Source organism: Choloepus didactylus, chromosome 13, assembly GCF_015220235.1.
Source record: "Choloepus didactylus isolate mChoDid1 chromosome 13, mChoDid1.pri, whole genome shotgun sequence".
NCBI classification, from domain to species: Eukaryota; Metazoa; Chordata; class Mammalia; order Pilosa; family Megalonychidae; genus Choloepus; species Choloepus didactylus.
The window spans coordinates 85,142,240-85,159,953 of NC_051319.1; the positions used below are offsets into that span (position 1 = coordinate 85,142,240).

General features: G+C 36.6%; 1 pseudogene; it reads left to right on the forward strand.

Moving 5' to 3' along the window:
* The first annotated feature begins 245 nt into the window (after positions 1-245).
* Positions 246-1,816, forward strand: LOC119507773 (annotated as a pseudogene).
* The last annotated feature ends 15,898 nt before the right edge of the window (positions 1,817-17,714 follow it).

The following is a 17,714-nucleotide window of genomic DNA, read 5'->3' on the forward strand; positions in this document are numbered from 1 at the left end:
ACTGAGCCTGGCAGGGAGGGACGCGGGTCCCCTGGCCGCAAAAACTTACAGAATTCGCTGATCTCAGCAGTTCCACGTTTTCATGAGTGTTGTATGAAGTATGCCCAAAGTCAGATTGCTCTGTGGTGTCCAGTCCACGCAGTTCCTGGGTTTCTACCTACTTTCCTGGAGGAGTAACTAAAACATAATGCTCACCAGTCTGCCATCTTGCCCCGCCTCTCTGATTTCTTTGATATTCCCTGAACATGCCTGACTTGTTCGGTTAGTGGGTCTTTGTACTTAGAACTGTTTTCTTTGATCTGGAATGCTCGGCTCAGACATCCCCATGCCTACTTCCTTCACCTTATCCTGGTCTTCACTCAAATGTCACTTTTTCTGAGTAGCCTTCCCCACTACTGCCCTCCCTTAATCACGTTCACTGTTTCATTTTTCTTCATAGAACTTTATGCATCTGACATATTATTTACTTAGCTTATTTTACCCTCCCATTCCCAAGGATAGAAGCTTTATGAAGGCAAGACTTTTGTTGCTATGCAGCTTTTTATTTTATCTGGTACCAGAAGAACTGTTTTCTGAGATGGTATTGATATTATCTTTGTCATTAGCACAGCCTTCTACCATTGGAGTATAATACACAAGTCTGCTCTTCCTAAGGGCATTCTAACATAAGAAATTTCTAGTTTCCAAGCCCTTGAGAAGTTGCTGTCAAATATTCAATTGAGGGCTTCTTTGGTAATAAAGTAATTGTCAATAAAATGCTACGAAGACTTCTACAGTTAATAAAGTAGATGAATGAATTTCCGTCTACTGTAAAATCAAATCCAACATGCCTAGAAATAGAAATTTGGTTAATCAAATCTTATTAAGATCAACTAACCATACCTACATACCATTCACTAATTACAAGTAATCAAAAATTTAGAATAATACTCCATTAAAACTATTCTGATCAAAATAATCTCTCTGAGATGATTCAAAAGGCAAAGGCAAAATAGGTAAGATTGGATTCATTTATACGCAAATAATGATTATTTTCTGTAGCTGTGCAGTGAATATGGTTAGTGGAGAGAGATTTAAGAATGAATGTCACATGAGGACTTGGGCTGTGGGGCCCTGTAGCTGCTACATACAGAAGGCAGTCAGCTCCAGCAAGAGGCCCCTCACCCCACCCCACCCCACCCCCGACCCCGACTTCCGCTCCCCACCAGACCCCCAGTGCTTTGTGCCTCCCTTCCTCCAGAAGTAGATGATTTCTCCTGAGACCCCCAGACTGAGGCAAAGCCTCAGTTGTTGCAGACAGGACAAGAGTGGCAGGATCACATTTCACAGCTCATGGCCTATTACCCACAGTGCGGTTACCACCATTTGGGCGAGACGTCAGTGTCCTGCAGGAACAGATTTCTCCAAGACAAACAGCAGAAAATCTACTGCGTGGCTTGTCAGGAGCTCAACTCGGATGTAGATAAAGATAACCCGGCTCTGAATGCCCAGGCTGCCCAAGCTGGGAGCATCAGCTGGTCTCTGCCTCAGAGCTCCCCTAGGGCTCTTGGCCCACCCCTCAGCCTCTAGAACTCCTAGGGGCTAGTACTACGAGGTAGCTGCAGCAGGACTCAAAGCAGCCCAGGGGCCATCCCCTTCTACTGTGCCATCAAATGCAGATGTCTTGGCCTGCACACAGCGGGGCCTCCTGCAGAAGCTGACCTGGGCCTCAGCTGAACTGAGCTTTAGCACCTCCCTGGAGACTAGCATCCAGCAATGTGGCCTTATCAGGGCTTGTGCTGAGGCACTGCACAGCCTGCAGCAGCCGCAACACTGAGAGATGCCCCCAAGAAAACCCTCTGGAAAAACAAAAACAAAACAAAGAAAGAATGAATATCACACATAGCCTCATTGATCATGTATTGGAAAATTATGACAACATAATCTGAAGAAAAGGTTATGTATGTGTTGTAGCAGGGTTTCTGATTCACACGCTATATTTATATGTTAAGAAAATGTAGCTTCTTTATTTTGTCTCATTGATCTGATCTCTGCCATGAGCCCTTCATTCTGTTGAGTAGATGAGAAGAAAAGTAAATCAAGTCTCCTCCACTATATTAGCATGATCCAATAATGTAAACACTCTCTTTAAATAACTCAGTTTTTGTTTTGTCTTTCAGTCTTTAGGTTTATCAGAAGCCTTTAGTTCATTTATATTTATTGAAAGTACATATTTGGATTTAATTACTTGGATTGAAATATCTAACATAATTTGTGCTTTCTAATAACAATATGTATATGTACGTTATCAATGTCAAAAATCAATCAATATTTTCTCTCCTGAACTAAACAAGGTCTTAGATGCTTTAAATTCATTCATTTCCATAGCCACTTCTATTCCATTGTTTTACTCTCTTCATTATATATTTTTTCTTCTTTAAACCTCCCCCAGACATCACCATCATCATCATCGTTATCACCCTTCTTTTATTAGATTTATTCACTTATCTTCTCTTTTCTGTTCTTTTTATTCCTTCTTGTTTCTCATATCTTCCATATGAGATTGGGATACTTTTGCCTGAAGATGATTTTTAGAAGTGGTTTAGCATGTGGTCTGTTGGCAGCTAACTTTCTTATCTTTTAAGGTGTGAAATATCTTTATTTCATAATTATTTGAAGATATTTACACTAGGCTTGGAATTCTAAGCTTTCATTATTGTTGCTAAGAAGTCAGCTCTCAGTCTGTCACTACTTTAACAGTAATCTATCTTTTATGCCTATTTTAACATATTATATTCATCTTCAGTGTTCTTCAGTTTTACTATGATATGTGTCCTTCAGTCTATTCATTTTTTTTTATGGCTGGGTCTGTCTAATGTGTTCTTAAATCCACCCCACTGAGTTTTTAACTTTCCACTATCACATTTTACATTTCTAGTAGTTCTATTTGTTCCTTACTCAAATCTGCTTGATCATTCTTCATTGGTTTTTACTTTTTTGCTGTTGTTGTTCTCGCCGTTTATCTTCAAATTTGACTTTTATTTCTTTAAATATATTAAATATAGTAATTTTATGTGTCTCATAATTCCATTACCTGAAATCATTGCATGCTGCTTCAGCTGTTTTTATTTCTGATGGGTCTCACTATTCTCCACGTTCCTGTTCCCCTGCCAGAATCAGGAACAATATTTGAGACAGTCAATTTTTATTGCAGTCCCTGGAGTGAAAGTCACATCTACTTCACTTAACACTAAAGTGTATCACTTTCAGGATCTCTCCTTTAATGGGGGAGAAATGTCCTATTAGACTTCCCACATTTTTTTGCTTTTGCTCCTTGTGCTAGGTGAGGCTCTAAAGACTGAGACTCAATTACCAGTTACCCTCAAACTTTTAAAGACCAAAAATACTCTGAGAAGTGGGCAAAGATATTCTGTCATAATGAGGAAAAGCACTAACTTCAAGGCAGAATCTGATTTGCAGGACAATTAACGTTGCTAATAGACAATAAAATATGGATAAGCTATCCCACTTCTCTGGGTCTAAGTTTTCCCTTATATGTAAAATAAAAGCCATACTAGGTTATCTCTTACATTTCCCACAAACTAAAATATAGTTGTAATTCTCCATGTAACATCTATTTACCTATTTTCATTTACTAAAAGAGAGAAAAGAATGATGAAATTTATTACTTTCCCTGCCGAGTTCTTCAAATACACTATCCTTTCATTGCCTCTGAATATGCTTTTCTCTGTTGCTAGGTCACTGTTTCCCTTCCTCTTTGCCTGGATAGCTCCTTATCTTTCAGAGCTCAGCCTTTCCTAACTCCCATTTCTCACCTGCAATTTTGGGCTCTTCTATTACCCTATATTCTTTTTATGGTGATTTGTATAATATTTACTGTAGCAACTTAATTGTCTGTCTTACCCATTAGGATCCAAGTTTTCTGAGGCAAGGATGGTGTTCATTTCATTTAATTTGATATTATTATATTTTCAGACCCTATGATAGGCCAGACACATAAGAAGTGCTTAATGATATTGAAAAACCAAATGACTACAGTGTTGACTGAGTGATAGGTGAAATGAAACCTTTAGATGTCCCTTGATTTAACACTTCTGTGGAAAAGATTTGGCACTGGTTATTTAGCGATAGCATTCTAAAATTCTTTTAATTGGTGCATTGAAAGAACTTGAGAGTACAGAAGAGTAGACAATTTCTAATATTAGGAGGCCTAGTAATCACAATGGCAATCATTGAAAACAGCCTAGTCATGATAAAAAGACAAAGAATTAATTTGCAATCATCAGTGTATCACAAGGAGTCCTCAGAAAATGCTTTGAAAGCTATTGGTTTAGATAAAATAGGAAGTTCAACAAAGAGCTCTCCACCAAGTAAGTTTATTTTTCTATTTTGAGACTCAGAACAGGGATTTTTAACTACCTCAGTAGAGGGAAATTTTTTTAATTATGATTTTCACTATTGTAAATCATAGACAGAGAATAAAATAGTGTCTTTAGGGTGATGAAGAAATTGTGACTCAGTATTTCCCTTAGGCAGCCACTACTACAGTGAAACAATCTATATAATACTTTGACCTATAAGATCAAGGAGCTGTGAATTTAGAAGTTAATTTATTACATGTAAATACACTATCAATCTTGGCAATTCTTATCTCTATTCCAAGTAGCATTAATTTACAAGAAATCCAAGCTGTGTAATATTTTCACAATGGACTGTTACATTAGATCAGATTTTTATTTTTCCACTTCACTGAATCTGCTCTTGCCAAGGTCACAAGTCACCTCCATCTTTCCATCTCAAGTCTCAATTTACTAAACCTCTCAGCAGCATATCCTCCCATCTTCTTCTTGAAACGGTTTCTCCATGTGATTTTCCAGGCACATTCTCAGCTGAATTTTCTTCCACCATGCTGGCTATTCCCTTTCAGTCTTCTTTGCTGGTCTCCACATTTTCTACACCTTTAAATGCTGAAGTGCCCTAGGATTGACCATCTTCTCTATCTACATTAATACGGGATAAGGCCCAGTTTCATTGCTTTAAACATAGTTTTCATAATCCTTACTCTAAAATTCATTTTTCTAGCATGATTTCTCCTCTAAGTCCCCAGACCCATATGCTCAATTGCCCTCTTGACATGACTTAGGTGTTTAACAAGCATTTCAAATTTAGCATGCTCTTGAGTAAAATAAATTGGCTGCCTACGTTGGTGTTGCTGAGAGTGACCCCCTTTTCCGAGAAGGGAGTTTCTAAAGACAGGGACTTTCTAAAGAGTTAAAAATAAAAGTGGAGGCTTTCCAAAAAAAAAAGAAAAGAAAAGAAAAGAAAAGAAAAAGAAATGTACCCTGCAAAAGTTGCAGTTGAAGCAACAGTTGGAAATAAGTTGGCTTCAGTCCAGTACAGATAACCTATCAGAAATAGACAAGTATGCTATACTAACACCCATGATCATTCCCCCTCTTTGTAAGACCTCCTTTATAATAAGGAATCTAAGTGTCATCCAATTATTGTAACTTCCCCCTTGGGAATCCCTTGACACCTTTATAAGTCAATGTAACACACTAATCATTTGAGACTCTTAATTAAGTTTGCGCTCTCCTTGCTCAAGTAGTTTCTCTTGCCATAAACCCATTATATTGATTGTTTTTGGTGATTCAGTTTCTTTTGACAATGCCCAACGGGAAATTCTTTATTTTTTTCCCATCCCAAAACTAACTCCAACTTTCCCCATACCAGTAATTGACACCACTATTCACCTAGGTACCCCAAAACAAACTGAGGATTACCCTTTTTTTTTCTTTATTTAGCACTCCACATCCAAATCCATCTCAAATCATGTCAATTTTATCTTTAAAACATAAACCAAATCCAACCAATCTTTATTAGCTCTAGCACTACCACCCTTGTTCAAACTACCGTTATCTTTGGCCTATTCTACTGCAATGGCCTCCTGACTGGTCTCCCTTCTTCCACCCAAACAACAGGCAGACAACTTTTTGTAACATAAATTAAATCCCCATTCAAAATTCTTCATTGGTTTCTCATCATTTCCTTTCTTCTTTATAACACTGTTACTACTTCAAATAATACTTTGTATGTATGGCTTCCTAAAAGCAGAGACTTCTCTCTTTTAAAATTCGTTCTGTCTCCAGAGCCTTGAAGATACTTGGAACTTAATAGATATTCAATAAATATTTGCTGAATGAATCACCAAGTGTTTAAAAAATCTTTGGTATTTGATGTTAAAACCTAGTAACACAGAGGTAAACAATGATTGATGATACCTCTTTTTGTAAATACATCCTAGGATCATGCTTAGAGCTCCAAGCACCACATCTTTTCTCATGAGACTCTAACAAAGAATTCCATCTCTTCATCCTAGAATCTTTTCTTCAAGTGCATATGTCCTGTGATATGCTATTTTCCATGCAGAGGCAATTTATAAGCTGTTCTTTTCAATCCAATTAAAAGATGAAGATATATATGTGACACATAAGGGCCTCTATCTATAAGCATGATTTTTTCCCATGAGTTATTATGATAGAGAACTTGAAAATCTGTGCTGTGATTCCTCTAGAAATCCCTCTCCTAAAAAGACATGATATAAATTTTAATATGAGAAGGAAAGCTAGAAACCAGAACTGTTAAGTATCAAAACATAGATATAAGCTTATTTATTTATTTATTTTTCCCACAAATGTGCCAGTCACCATGCTAAGCACTAGGGAAATGGAAGAGAACAAGACAGATAGGGTCTGGACTCTTATAGAATTTTTTAGAGCAGGGCAGTTAGTGAACAATTAAATATATTAAATGATTAAAAATTGTGATTAATATTCTTAAGGAAATAAATATGATGCTGTTCTAGGAAAAAAAAAAGAGGACTGTGGTAGGAAGACTGATGGCTTCCCAAAAATGTCCACATCCAAGTCCAAGAATCTGTGAATGTATTATGCTACATAGCAAGGGGGAATTAAGGTTGCTAATGAACTGACCTTGAGATAAGGAAATCATCCTGGATTATCTGGGTGTGCCTGATGTAATCACAACAGAATGGCTAAATTAATTAATTAATAATAAAAGCTAACACTTCTAACTGTTGTCAGGTACGGGTGAACTGGAACTAGCACACATTACTGGTAGAATGTGAAATGATACAATCACTTTGGAAAACTGTCTGGAAGGAATTACTGAAGTTCAATATTTGTATACCCTATGACTCAGTAATGTCACTCTCAGGTTATATCCAATAGAAATGTTTACATGTGTATACAAAAAGACATATACAAGAATGTTATGCTTTTATACATGGAAGAAGTAGGCAGGGGAAAGAGTATCAGAGTTGCAGAGAGATTTGAAGATGCTATGCTGCTGGCTCTAAGGATGGAGGAAGAAACCATGAGCTAAGAAATCATGGTGTCTCTAGGAAACGGAAAAGGTAAGGAAACAGGTTCCCTAACTAGAGCCTTTAGAAGGAAACCACCTGTGCTGGTTTGAGTGTGTTGTGTCCCCCAAATGCCATTATCTTTGTGGTCCTGTGGGGCAGATGTTTTGGTGCTGGTTAGATTTGCTTGGAATGTGCCCCACTCAGCTGTGGGTGATGATTTTGATGAGATGTTCCCGTGGAGGTGTGGTCCTGCCCATTTGGGGTGGGCCTTGGTCAGTGGAGCCATATAAATGAGCTGACTCAGAGAGAGGGAACTTAGTGAGTACAGCTGTGAGTGATGTTTTGAAGAGGAGCAAGCTTGCTAGAGAGGAACGTCCTGGGAGAAAGCCATTTTGAAACCAGAACTTTGGAGCAGACGCCAGCCACGTGCCTTCCAAGCTAACAGAGGTTTTCTGGACGCCATTGGCCATCCTCCAGTGAAGGTACCCGATTGCTGATGTGTTACCTTGGACATTTTATGGCCTTAAGACTGTAACTGTGTAAGCCCATAAACCCCCTTTTATAAAAGCCAATCCATCTCTGGTGTTTTGCATTCCGCAGCATTAGCAAACTAAGACACCACCCCTGCTGATACCTTGATTTTAACCCATTGAGACCCATTTTAGACTTCTGAACTTCGGAACTATAAGATAATAAATTTGAATTGTTTTAAGCACTAAGTTTATGGTAATTTACTACAGCAGCCATAGGAAACTAATACAGGCATTTTAAATAGGAGAGTCAAGGAAAGCTTTTCTAAAGAAATATCATTAATCTGGAAGTTGAAGGTTTAAAAGGAGCATTTCATGCAAAGAGTTGGCAATAACACTTTCTAAGCAGAGAGAACAGCAAGCTCAAGGGCACCAAGACTGACAAGAGATTGATATGTTCTACCAATTGATGCAAGGCCAGAGTAATTCAGGTGTGATGACTGAGGAATACAGTGGTTAATAAAAGATTGGAAATTTAGATAGGATTAGTTAATGCAGAGCCTTCTAGATTATATAAAGGAATTTAGATTTTATTAGCGCACTGGGAAGACATCAAATGGTTTTAATCTATCTTCTTAGATTAGTTTTGCCAATCATTGGGTTTATATAAATAGAACAATACAAAATGTTTTCTTCGGTTTCTGATTTTTTTCTGCTGAACATTATATTATGTTTGTGAGATTCATACATATAGTTGCATGTAGTAGTCATTTAAAAAATCATCATTGCTCTATAAATTCCTGAATATGACTGTAACAATATATTTATCCATTCTATTGTTGATGTACATTTGGATTCCTTTCAGGCTTGAGCTATGATAACATTCTTGTATATGTCTTTTTGTATACACATGTAAACATTTCTGTTGGGTATAACTTAAGAGTGACATTACTGAGTCAGAGGGTATACAAATATTGAACTTCAGTAATTCTTTCCAGATAGTTTTCCAAAGTGATTGTATCATTTTACATTCTACCAGTAATGTGTGCTAGTTCCAGTTGACCCACACCTGACAACTGTTAGAAGTGTTAGCTTTTATTATTAATTAATTTAGCCATTCTGTTGGGTGGGTAATGGTATTTCATTATGGTGTAAATCTCCATTTCTTTGATAATTAATGATGTTAAAATCTTTTTCATATGCTTATTGGCTATTTGAATATTCTCTTTCATTAATTGCTTATTCACTGACTTAGTGCTCAGGTTTTTAAACAATAATTTTGTCTTCTGTAGGGAGATTATACTAGACATTTTAGGCACTTATTTGGATATTGGTCCAACATGAACGAAGTTTGGTATATTCATAAAAAATGTGTTCTACAAGCGCTCATACTCAGAGGGAATGTGACAGAAACACATACAGGTAGTACCCCACCATCAAAGTGCAATTTATCTGTAACATAGATCATGAAACTGAGTCAAATGGTGTTTTCTGAAGTGTTGAAATATACTGTTAAGACATTTTGCTCTTGTCCTGCCAATACCAACTTTAAGAGAGCATCATACTCTTTTATGAATTGAATTTATTAATGAAATGCTGTCTTTTTAAAACACAAACTTACAGAAATTTAATGATTGAGAGAGAGAAAATGTAAAGCAAAAAAATTTGTTTAATGGCTTCCAGAAAAAAAATCATTCTATTAATTTGGAAACAAAGTTAGATGAATTCTCGGCATAAATATGTGGAAGAGAAAGAGCATGTCCAATTAATGGGATTGCTGATTGCCAGTCAAGGATATTCTGCAAAATCTTACAGTACAAGGTAAATTCACACTGTGGAGCAAGTGGTATGCCAGTCCAGAATGCGGAAGGCTCCGCCCAACAATGAATTAACTTTTACAACGTGTTTTACTGCTCTGCCCTGCATTCTGGCAGCCTTTCTCTCATTGTTTCTCCCCCTGAGCTGGTTTGCTTTGTCTGTCTCGTTTAAAAGATAACTCAGCCAGCACTCTTACAATTTCACCATCGCCTTTTCACTTTCTCCTCCCCTCATAATTTTTGTTCTTAGAGTGGCAAAGCTAGAGCAGAGCCTCTTGTTATTGTTGTTTCAGCACATTGAGTTATTGGCCCTGAGAAGTAAAGTCCTTCTTTTGAACCATTATGTATTACATTCTTCCTCTTTCAAGCGTATGTCTGGTCTTCTCAATTCCTTGAAACTAGTGACTTCTAACATCTATGGCTTCTGAGGGTGGGGCTGCTTTTCATTCCTGCCCCTTCCTAGAGCAACCCCTGCAATCCCCTTTGCAGCTCTAAACCCAAGGAGATAGTTGTAAGTAGTGCAGTGCAGCTGCAGAGCCAAGAGCGGCACTCTTCCAATTTCTGTGTGCTGCTCTTCTTCCACCACACCTTACTCAGCTGGGTCTATATTTGAAGAGCCTAGTAAATTAATTTCCGGGGGGTGGGGTGGTTGGGGTGGGGGAGGCGGGGGCGGGGTCTGAGGGGTGAAAAATGTAGTCCACTCGCCCTCTGCTGGTTAAAGGTCTGAATTAGCGCCTCCCAAACAAAGAGGGAAAGAGAAAACAATCCGTGTAGTACGATAAACTACAGCTAAAACTTCACTTAATTTAGCCTATTTGTCGATATTAAATAGTTACTTGTTCTCCTTTAGCCATACCTGTTTCCCTTGCACTGAGATTTAATTAGACTCCGATTCTAAACTGGAATTCCAGTTAATATGCTATGCTGTCCTGAGCCCATTTTCATTTGCCCTTGGTTTTTTACCGTCCTACAACACGAATTAAAACCCCCAAATGTATTGTTTTTGTCCGTCACTTCTAGAGCTCACGTGAGCTTCAGTCAAATCGGTATCTTTATCTAAGACAGTAATTTCATGCGAATAAAAAAACAGCTGCTGTTTGTGTTTTCGAGACTAATTAATTGGAAAACAGTGCAGAAAAAGCAGTTCCTCCCCATGTTGTTTCCTTAGGAAGGCTAACAGGCAGATTTGTGCAAGAAGAGGTATTGGCCGCCATAACTCACATTTTGTCGGAATAAACCACAACTCGGAGATGGATAATATAATGCCTATCGCACAGCAAGATATTTGCAAGAATGTACTTAGATTCTCGCGGGCAGTGAGAGAAACGAACTGTATTTTGCAAAATGGAGTATTTAAGATCAGCTGGTTCCCCCGCCGCCCTAAATGCCCCAAATCTGGGCATTCCTCTCTGCCTCCACCCCATTCCTGGCACTGTAAATTAGTCAGTCACGAGGCCCTTGGAACCAATTGGGATTGGCCAGTTCTCTTGTCAGGTGAAAATCTCCGCAGCGAGTCATGGGACTGAACTGGGCGGTGTCGCTGTCCGCATCCAGGGTGCTGAACTCTAGGCGTGGCTAGAGAGACTTCCTTTACATGACAGTTTCCGGTAGGGCGGGGTCGGAGTCCCGCTCCAAAGAGCGGATCCACCTGCCATCTGGTGGTCGATGAGGAAAGTGCTTTTGGTAGAGTTCAAAAGGTACTTTGGGCTGAGACCCTAGGCTCTGAAGAAACAAGTTGGAAGGGTTCTGGAGGTGGGTTTTGCGGAGATCCGCCTATTTTTAAAGCCATAGAGAGGTATACGAGAATTGTTCATTTCCAAATTGATCTCTCACTTTTACTTAAGAAAATAATTCATAGTTTTAAATTTCCCCAATAATTTTCTTCCAATATATCCTGTTATCAAATAGGTATTTGAAAAGTATATTGCACATATTAGGCATTTAGAAATATTCTCCACACTATTCACAGAATACATTTTACTAAAGAAATGTTAAGGAAGCTCTACCTTGTCAGCCAAACTCATTCAAGAAGGCTTATCTGAGCATAACGAACATCATCTTTACCCTGGAATACTGCTCTGAGCGGTTTTTGGAAGACAAAAAAGTGTGATTATATTTAGGAAGTGGTAAGAAAGAACAGGAATTATTGGAGAAAAACTCTTGCTTTTCTTCTTTCTCTTCCAGGCCTAGTATGTAAACAGAGAGTTGAAAATGCAGAAAATGTATGGATGCTTATTATTTTTTTCACTTCAATGATCAACTCACTGTGAAATATGTATATTCAACTTCGGCTGGGGAAACCCCCTTAAGTTGTTTGGTAAAGAGAGATTCTTTGATAGATATGGAAGAAAAAACATAAGACAGAGGTAGTGAAATACTTCATTCAAATGTTGTTAATCTTTATTTTAAAAATACTACAGAAAGTTGGGTACTTTGTTTTAGATTATATGATGTCAGAATTCCAACTGTCCATCTAATTTCTATGTCTCTCAATTAGTTTAGCAGCACTCTTCCCATCTTTTGAAACAAGTGACTACCATATATCCAGAATCATACTATATGTTCAGATATTTGCTTTAGAGTGTAAAATGAATTCTAGAATATTGAATATTCTCAAATAAACAAACTTACACTCTCAGAAAAAAAAAAATAGACCCCATCCAGGAGGGACTTTTGGCTTTATCTGTAAGCCAACAGTTAATATTTGGCTTTATTATAGATATTTTCTCATTTACTCTTCTATGGCTCTTAACACAGAAAATAATAGTTATCATTTCTGTTTTAAGGCATCAAACAAATATTTACAAAACATTAATTTCAAATAAAATTTAGGTACAGAGTTTGGGTGTGTTACTTGGATTTTCTTCAATGACAAAGGGGGGAAATTAGTTAGAATTTAATGAGGAAGAGATTATCTCTTCTAACATAAGCTTGCTTAAATTGGGAAGTTTCCCAAACACTTGTCAGATTTCATAGAAGACGCCTATAGTCTATGCTACCAGGGCCAACAAGGAAAGTAAATAAGCACAAATAAAGGCATGAAAGCCATCTGTTTAAAATAATTTAACAATGAGAGTATAATATAAACCTGGTCTATAAATGGCACTGATTTATATTATGGCTTCTTATGTTACTGTGAAAGGAGGAAACATTATACGCACATGCACATGGTAAACAATAAGAGGCATTGTCATTTAAAGCAACAGATGGGAGATCAAGAGCAGCTGCAATAAACTGAGCTGCCTAAGAAAGACTTTTATTCCCCCAAATCCTCCTGCTCCTGTCAAAATGATTAACAGACCTCAAATGCATGAAAAGACCCAATGGAAGAACAGAATTATAAATAGTAGTAAATTCCAAACTGCAGATTTTTTAGGCTTAAGACATATATATGAAAGAAACTTTGAGGGGATCCTGGATATTAATATGCTTATAAATATGACTATGACAATAAATATCATCAATATTGAAACTCAAAGACTACTTTAAGTATGGATACAATAATAGAAACAACAAATAGCAGGAGACCCTCCAATACTCTGGTTAACGTATTTTTTTCTGAAAGAAGTTGAAAATAGTAACAAAATTCTCAGCAGAACAATTTCAGAAGCATTTCAATCTATGATGTCAAAGTAAATAAATGAAGATAAATGATAAATTTTACATAAATGTCAGAATAAATTTTAATCTAAACTAGTTTTGTAAACAAGAAATATAGTCTTGTTTGGTAGAACATGGGGTAAAAAGAATTTGTTTTCCAAAATGAGACTAATTACATTTCTCTGGCCTGAGAAGATTTTCAAAATAAAATATCAGCATTCAGGTGACAGTATAATAATTCCAAAATCCTTTTGTATATATTTCATGATCTGCATAATAAGCAAACATATTGATCCTGTTGGTAACTAGATATTGTCATATTAAGACAAGGGAAATATAAATATGAAATGGGGGAAGAAAAGGGAGAACTTTGTGGTATTGGCTTGAAAGTATAGTACCATGATGATAAACACACACTTAAAAAAACTGGTATGTACTAATTCAAGGAAGTCTTGTCCATAGATGCTGGAAACCATTGGTAATAGAATTACGTGGGGAACAGTATATTCACATAGTTTCAAAGCATCTCTCCACAGATCATTAATTAATTATAAAAAGAATTAAAAAGTACCTTTCCAATTGAGAAATTTAGTGGACACTATGTAAACCAAATTATAAAATTTTAAATCACAATAATGAGATAAAATGTCATCATATGTCTCCCAACGTGATGCATGGAGAAGGACACACATCACCTATGTGGTATTCCTGTCAAAGTATTTAACCTGAATCTAGTTACAAGGAAACAATTTTAAAAATCCAAATTAAGGGATGTCTTAGGTTCCTGGCTGCTAAAACAGGTATCATACAATTGTTGGCTTAAACATCAGGAATTTATTGGCTTATGGTTTCAGAGGCTAGAAGGCTTGCTTCCTTTCTGGGTTGGTATCTTCTGCCTGGCCAGAAATCTTTGGGGTTCCCTGGCTTTTCTGTCACATGGCACTACACATGGCAGCATCTTCTCCTTTCTCTTCCAGGTTCTGTTGACTTTCAGCTGCTGGCTGTTCCCTGCAACTTCTCTTTCTGCATCCAATTGCCTTTGTTTATTGGATTAAGGCCCACTCTCACTCAGTTTAGGTACACCTTAACTAATAACATCTTCAAAGGTCCTGTTTACAAAGGGGTTCACATCAACAGGACCAGGGGTTGGGACCCGAACATGCCTTTTGTAGGGAACATGATTAAATACTCAACAAGATACGTTGTAAAATTACTCTTTAAAAATGGCAGTTATGGAAAAGAATTTGGTGTCATGAAAACTAATTGCTTTTTACAATCCTTGACACAAAGGACATTTATTGGAGCAATTGAAGAAATTAGAATATGGAGTATGTATTAAATAATTGTACTTTTTAATATTAAATTTCCTGAGTATGATAATATATTGAGATTATGTGGGAGAATGTCCCTGTTTGTAAGAGGTACATGTTGAGATATTTAGAGGTGCTGTGCCATAATGTCTTCAACTAACTCACAGAACAACAAAATGCTTACATATTGTATCTGTTAGCTATTGTCACATAATGCAATATAATAAAACACCCTAGTATTCGTGCTCATAGTAGATTTCTAACTCCATGATCTCTCGGCATGCACACATCCTCACCTACCAGTCTTCATTAGCTGCCCTACTTTGACCCTTTCCTAAGCATCAGTTGCTTTAGATCATGTACGTCACCAGAAGGAAAGTTGGAAGTTAAGTATGGGAATGGATAACAGAGTGTATCTTGTGGTGGACAATGTCTGTGATTAACTGTACAAATATTAAAAAGTTCTGTCATGAACTAGAACAAAGGTAGACACTATTGCAGGGAGTTAATAATAAAGAGGCATATGGGAAAAATGTACCTATTGCAAACTATGGACTATAGTTAACAGTAATATATTAATATTCTTTCATCAACCGTAACAAATGTACCACACCAATATTATGCATCGGTAAAAGGGAGTGGGTAAGGGAGGATTTGGGTTTTCTTTCTTATTTTTATTTCTTTTCTGGAGTAATGAAAATGTTCTAAAATTGACCGTGGGAATGTACACACATCTATGTGATGACACTGTGACCCAATGATTGTACACTTTGGAAGGTTTGTATGGTATGTGAATATATCTCAAGAATATTGCATTAAAAAAAATATTGCTCTAGAAACAAGGACTAATTAGACCAGAAAAGGAGGTAATGTCTTAAAGAAACGCTAAGGTCAGTTAGGCTACTGGTGTTCCCTAACAGGATACAAGAAGGTCCATTTGAAGCTATCCTTTATTCAACTTTACTCCTATGTGGCAGTCTTCACAATTATTAAGGAATCATAGTCAATCTGATCCTGTAAGCATGATCTATAAAATGTGTTTATTAAAAAAATGATAAAAATAAACATTTTCTATCGACAGACTAGAAATCTTTAGAAAATATCTCTTCCTGGCTATATCACATAAAACTTGAGTATTCTAGGTTGACCTGAATGGTTTTTCACATTTACCAAAATTATAGCCTACTTTAGTATATTATTCAATGTGTATGTAAATAGGTTGCTCTTGTGGCTGTAAAATGCTAATGACCACGATGCTGGGTCTAGATTCCTCCCCGGGAGTCATATTCCATGTTGCCAGGAGATTTACTCCCCTTGGTGTCAGATCCCATGGCGGGGGGAAAGAAAATACTTTGGAATTTAACCTCATCAATATGATACTAATACATATCTGGGGGGCTAACCAAGCAGATTAAAATGCAGAGGAATCCAAATGAAGAGCAGCATTTCTTGTACTTCAACTTGAAAATATACATATATATAGTAATTTATGATTTTTGAATGAATTTTTTGGAAATTGATTGCATTAAGGCATCCTAGGATACCAGAAGCTTCTGCATAATGTGTGAATTCATAAGAGAAATATCTCCTTTTTTGAAAAAAATTCCAGGTAGTTTTTTTGGTGATGCTAAATAATATCAGTGTGTTCTATACTTTTTATGTTCTCTGCTCAAGTTGATCAAAGCTATTCTTTACAGACATATATTGACCAAGGATAAACAGTTTCTTTTTCTTACTTATAAAGAGCTACTCTGGACTAATATTCAGACTATATTTTTAAAAAAACACCACATAACAATAGGAAAAATACAAACACTCTATGTAAAAACTGGTCAAGAGAATTGAACAAAAATTCTTCAAAAAGGAAATCCAAATGACTAAAAATATACTAAATAGTGCTTTACTTCACCAATAATTAATAATCAGAGAAATGCAAATTAAAATCAAAATGGGATATCAACACAAACTTACCAGAATGGCTAAAATTAAAAAGACTGGTAATATTATGGGTTGGAAAGAATTTGAACAACTAGAAGTCATGCTGCTGAGAGTGTAAATTGTTAAAACCTCTTAAAAAGCAGTTTGACGATATCAGGTAAAGTTGAAAACAAACATATCCTATGACATCAATGCTACTTCAATGTATATATGCCCCCAAAATGTGCATATGTGCATCAAGTGACATGTACAATCATATGCAGCTATAAACAACAGAGCAATAAAATGGGTAAATGAATTCAATGAATTCTGATGCATTCATACACAGAAAGACAAAAGCAGTCCCTGAGAATTAGGATCTGGCCTGATACAGTTATACCATGGTATTCTGTTGTACGAAAAATGATTTCATGAACACTTACATTAAACGAGCCCACTCTCTGACTATGATGGATCAAGAGAAAAACAAGAGCACTCTGTAATTTTGGCTGAACAAAGTAAAAAAGGAACATTGTGCAATCATTTTTAAAAAAGGAACATTGTGCAATCCACAAAAATGACCAAACATCCCTCTATACTGACTAACATGAATGATTGCTGTTTATTTGCCAATCACTTCTTGAGACTCACCCTGTTCTTCTAACCTTCTACATAAGATTTATAAGATACTCAATTGTAAAATTAACTCTGCTTCCTGACAGTATCCAATCTAGAACAAAGCTCTGCTTTCTTAAACCTTCCCCAAATCACCTAACACAAGACCAAATACTATAAGTTCTTTCTAACATCCTTTTAATGAGATGCCCCATAGTTTCCTGTGGTGTGTGGTCTGCCTGTTCCAATGAGTCAGTAAATTCAACTTAGTTCAACTACAAGTGTATTCCCGATGGTCTTTGGTAAAGGCATTGACAATACACTGGAATTCCATGCAGCAATGGAAATGACTTGAACTAAAGCTAAATAATAAAGTGGATGAATCTCATTGCACTAAATAATGAGGGAAAGAAGCTAGATATAAAAGATTACCTATTGTACACTTTATATACAGTTTTTAAAAGAGGCAAAACTAAACTGTTTAGGAATATACACTTAAACCACACTTAATCCAGGCATTAAGACATCTGATGGAGATTGAGGGATTTGTTAACTCCTTCATATCAGGATGTCATTAAGGTTATATACACTTTCTATTTGC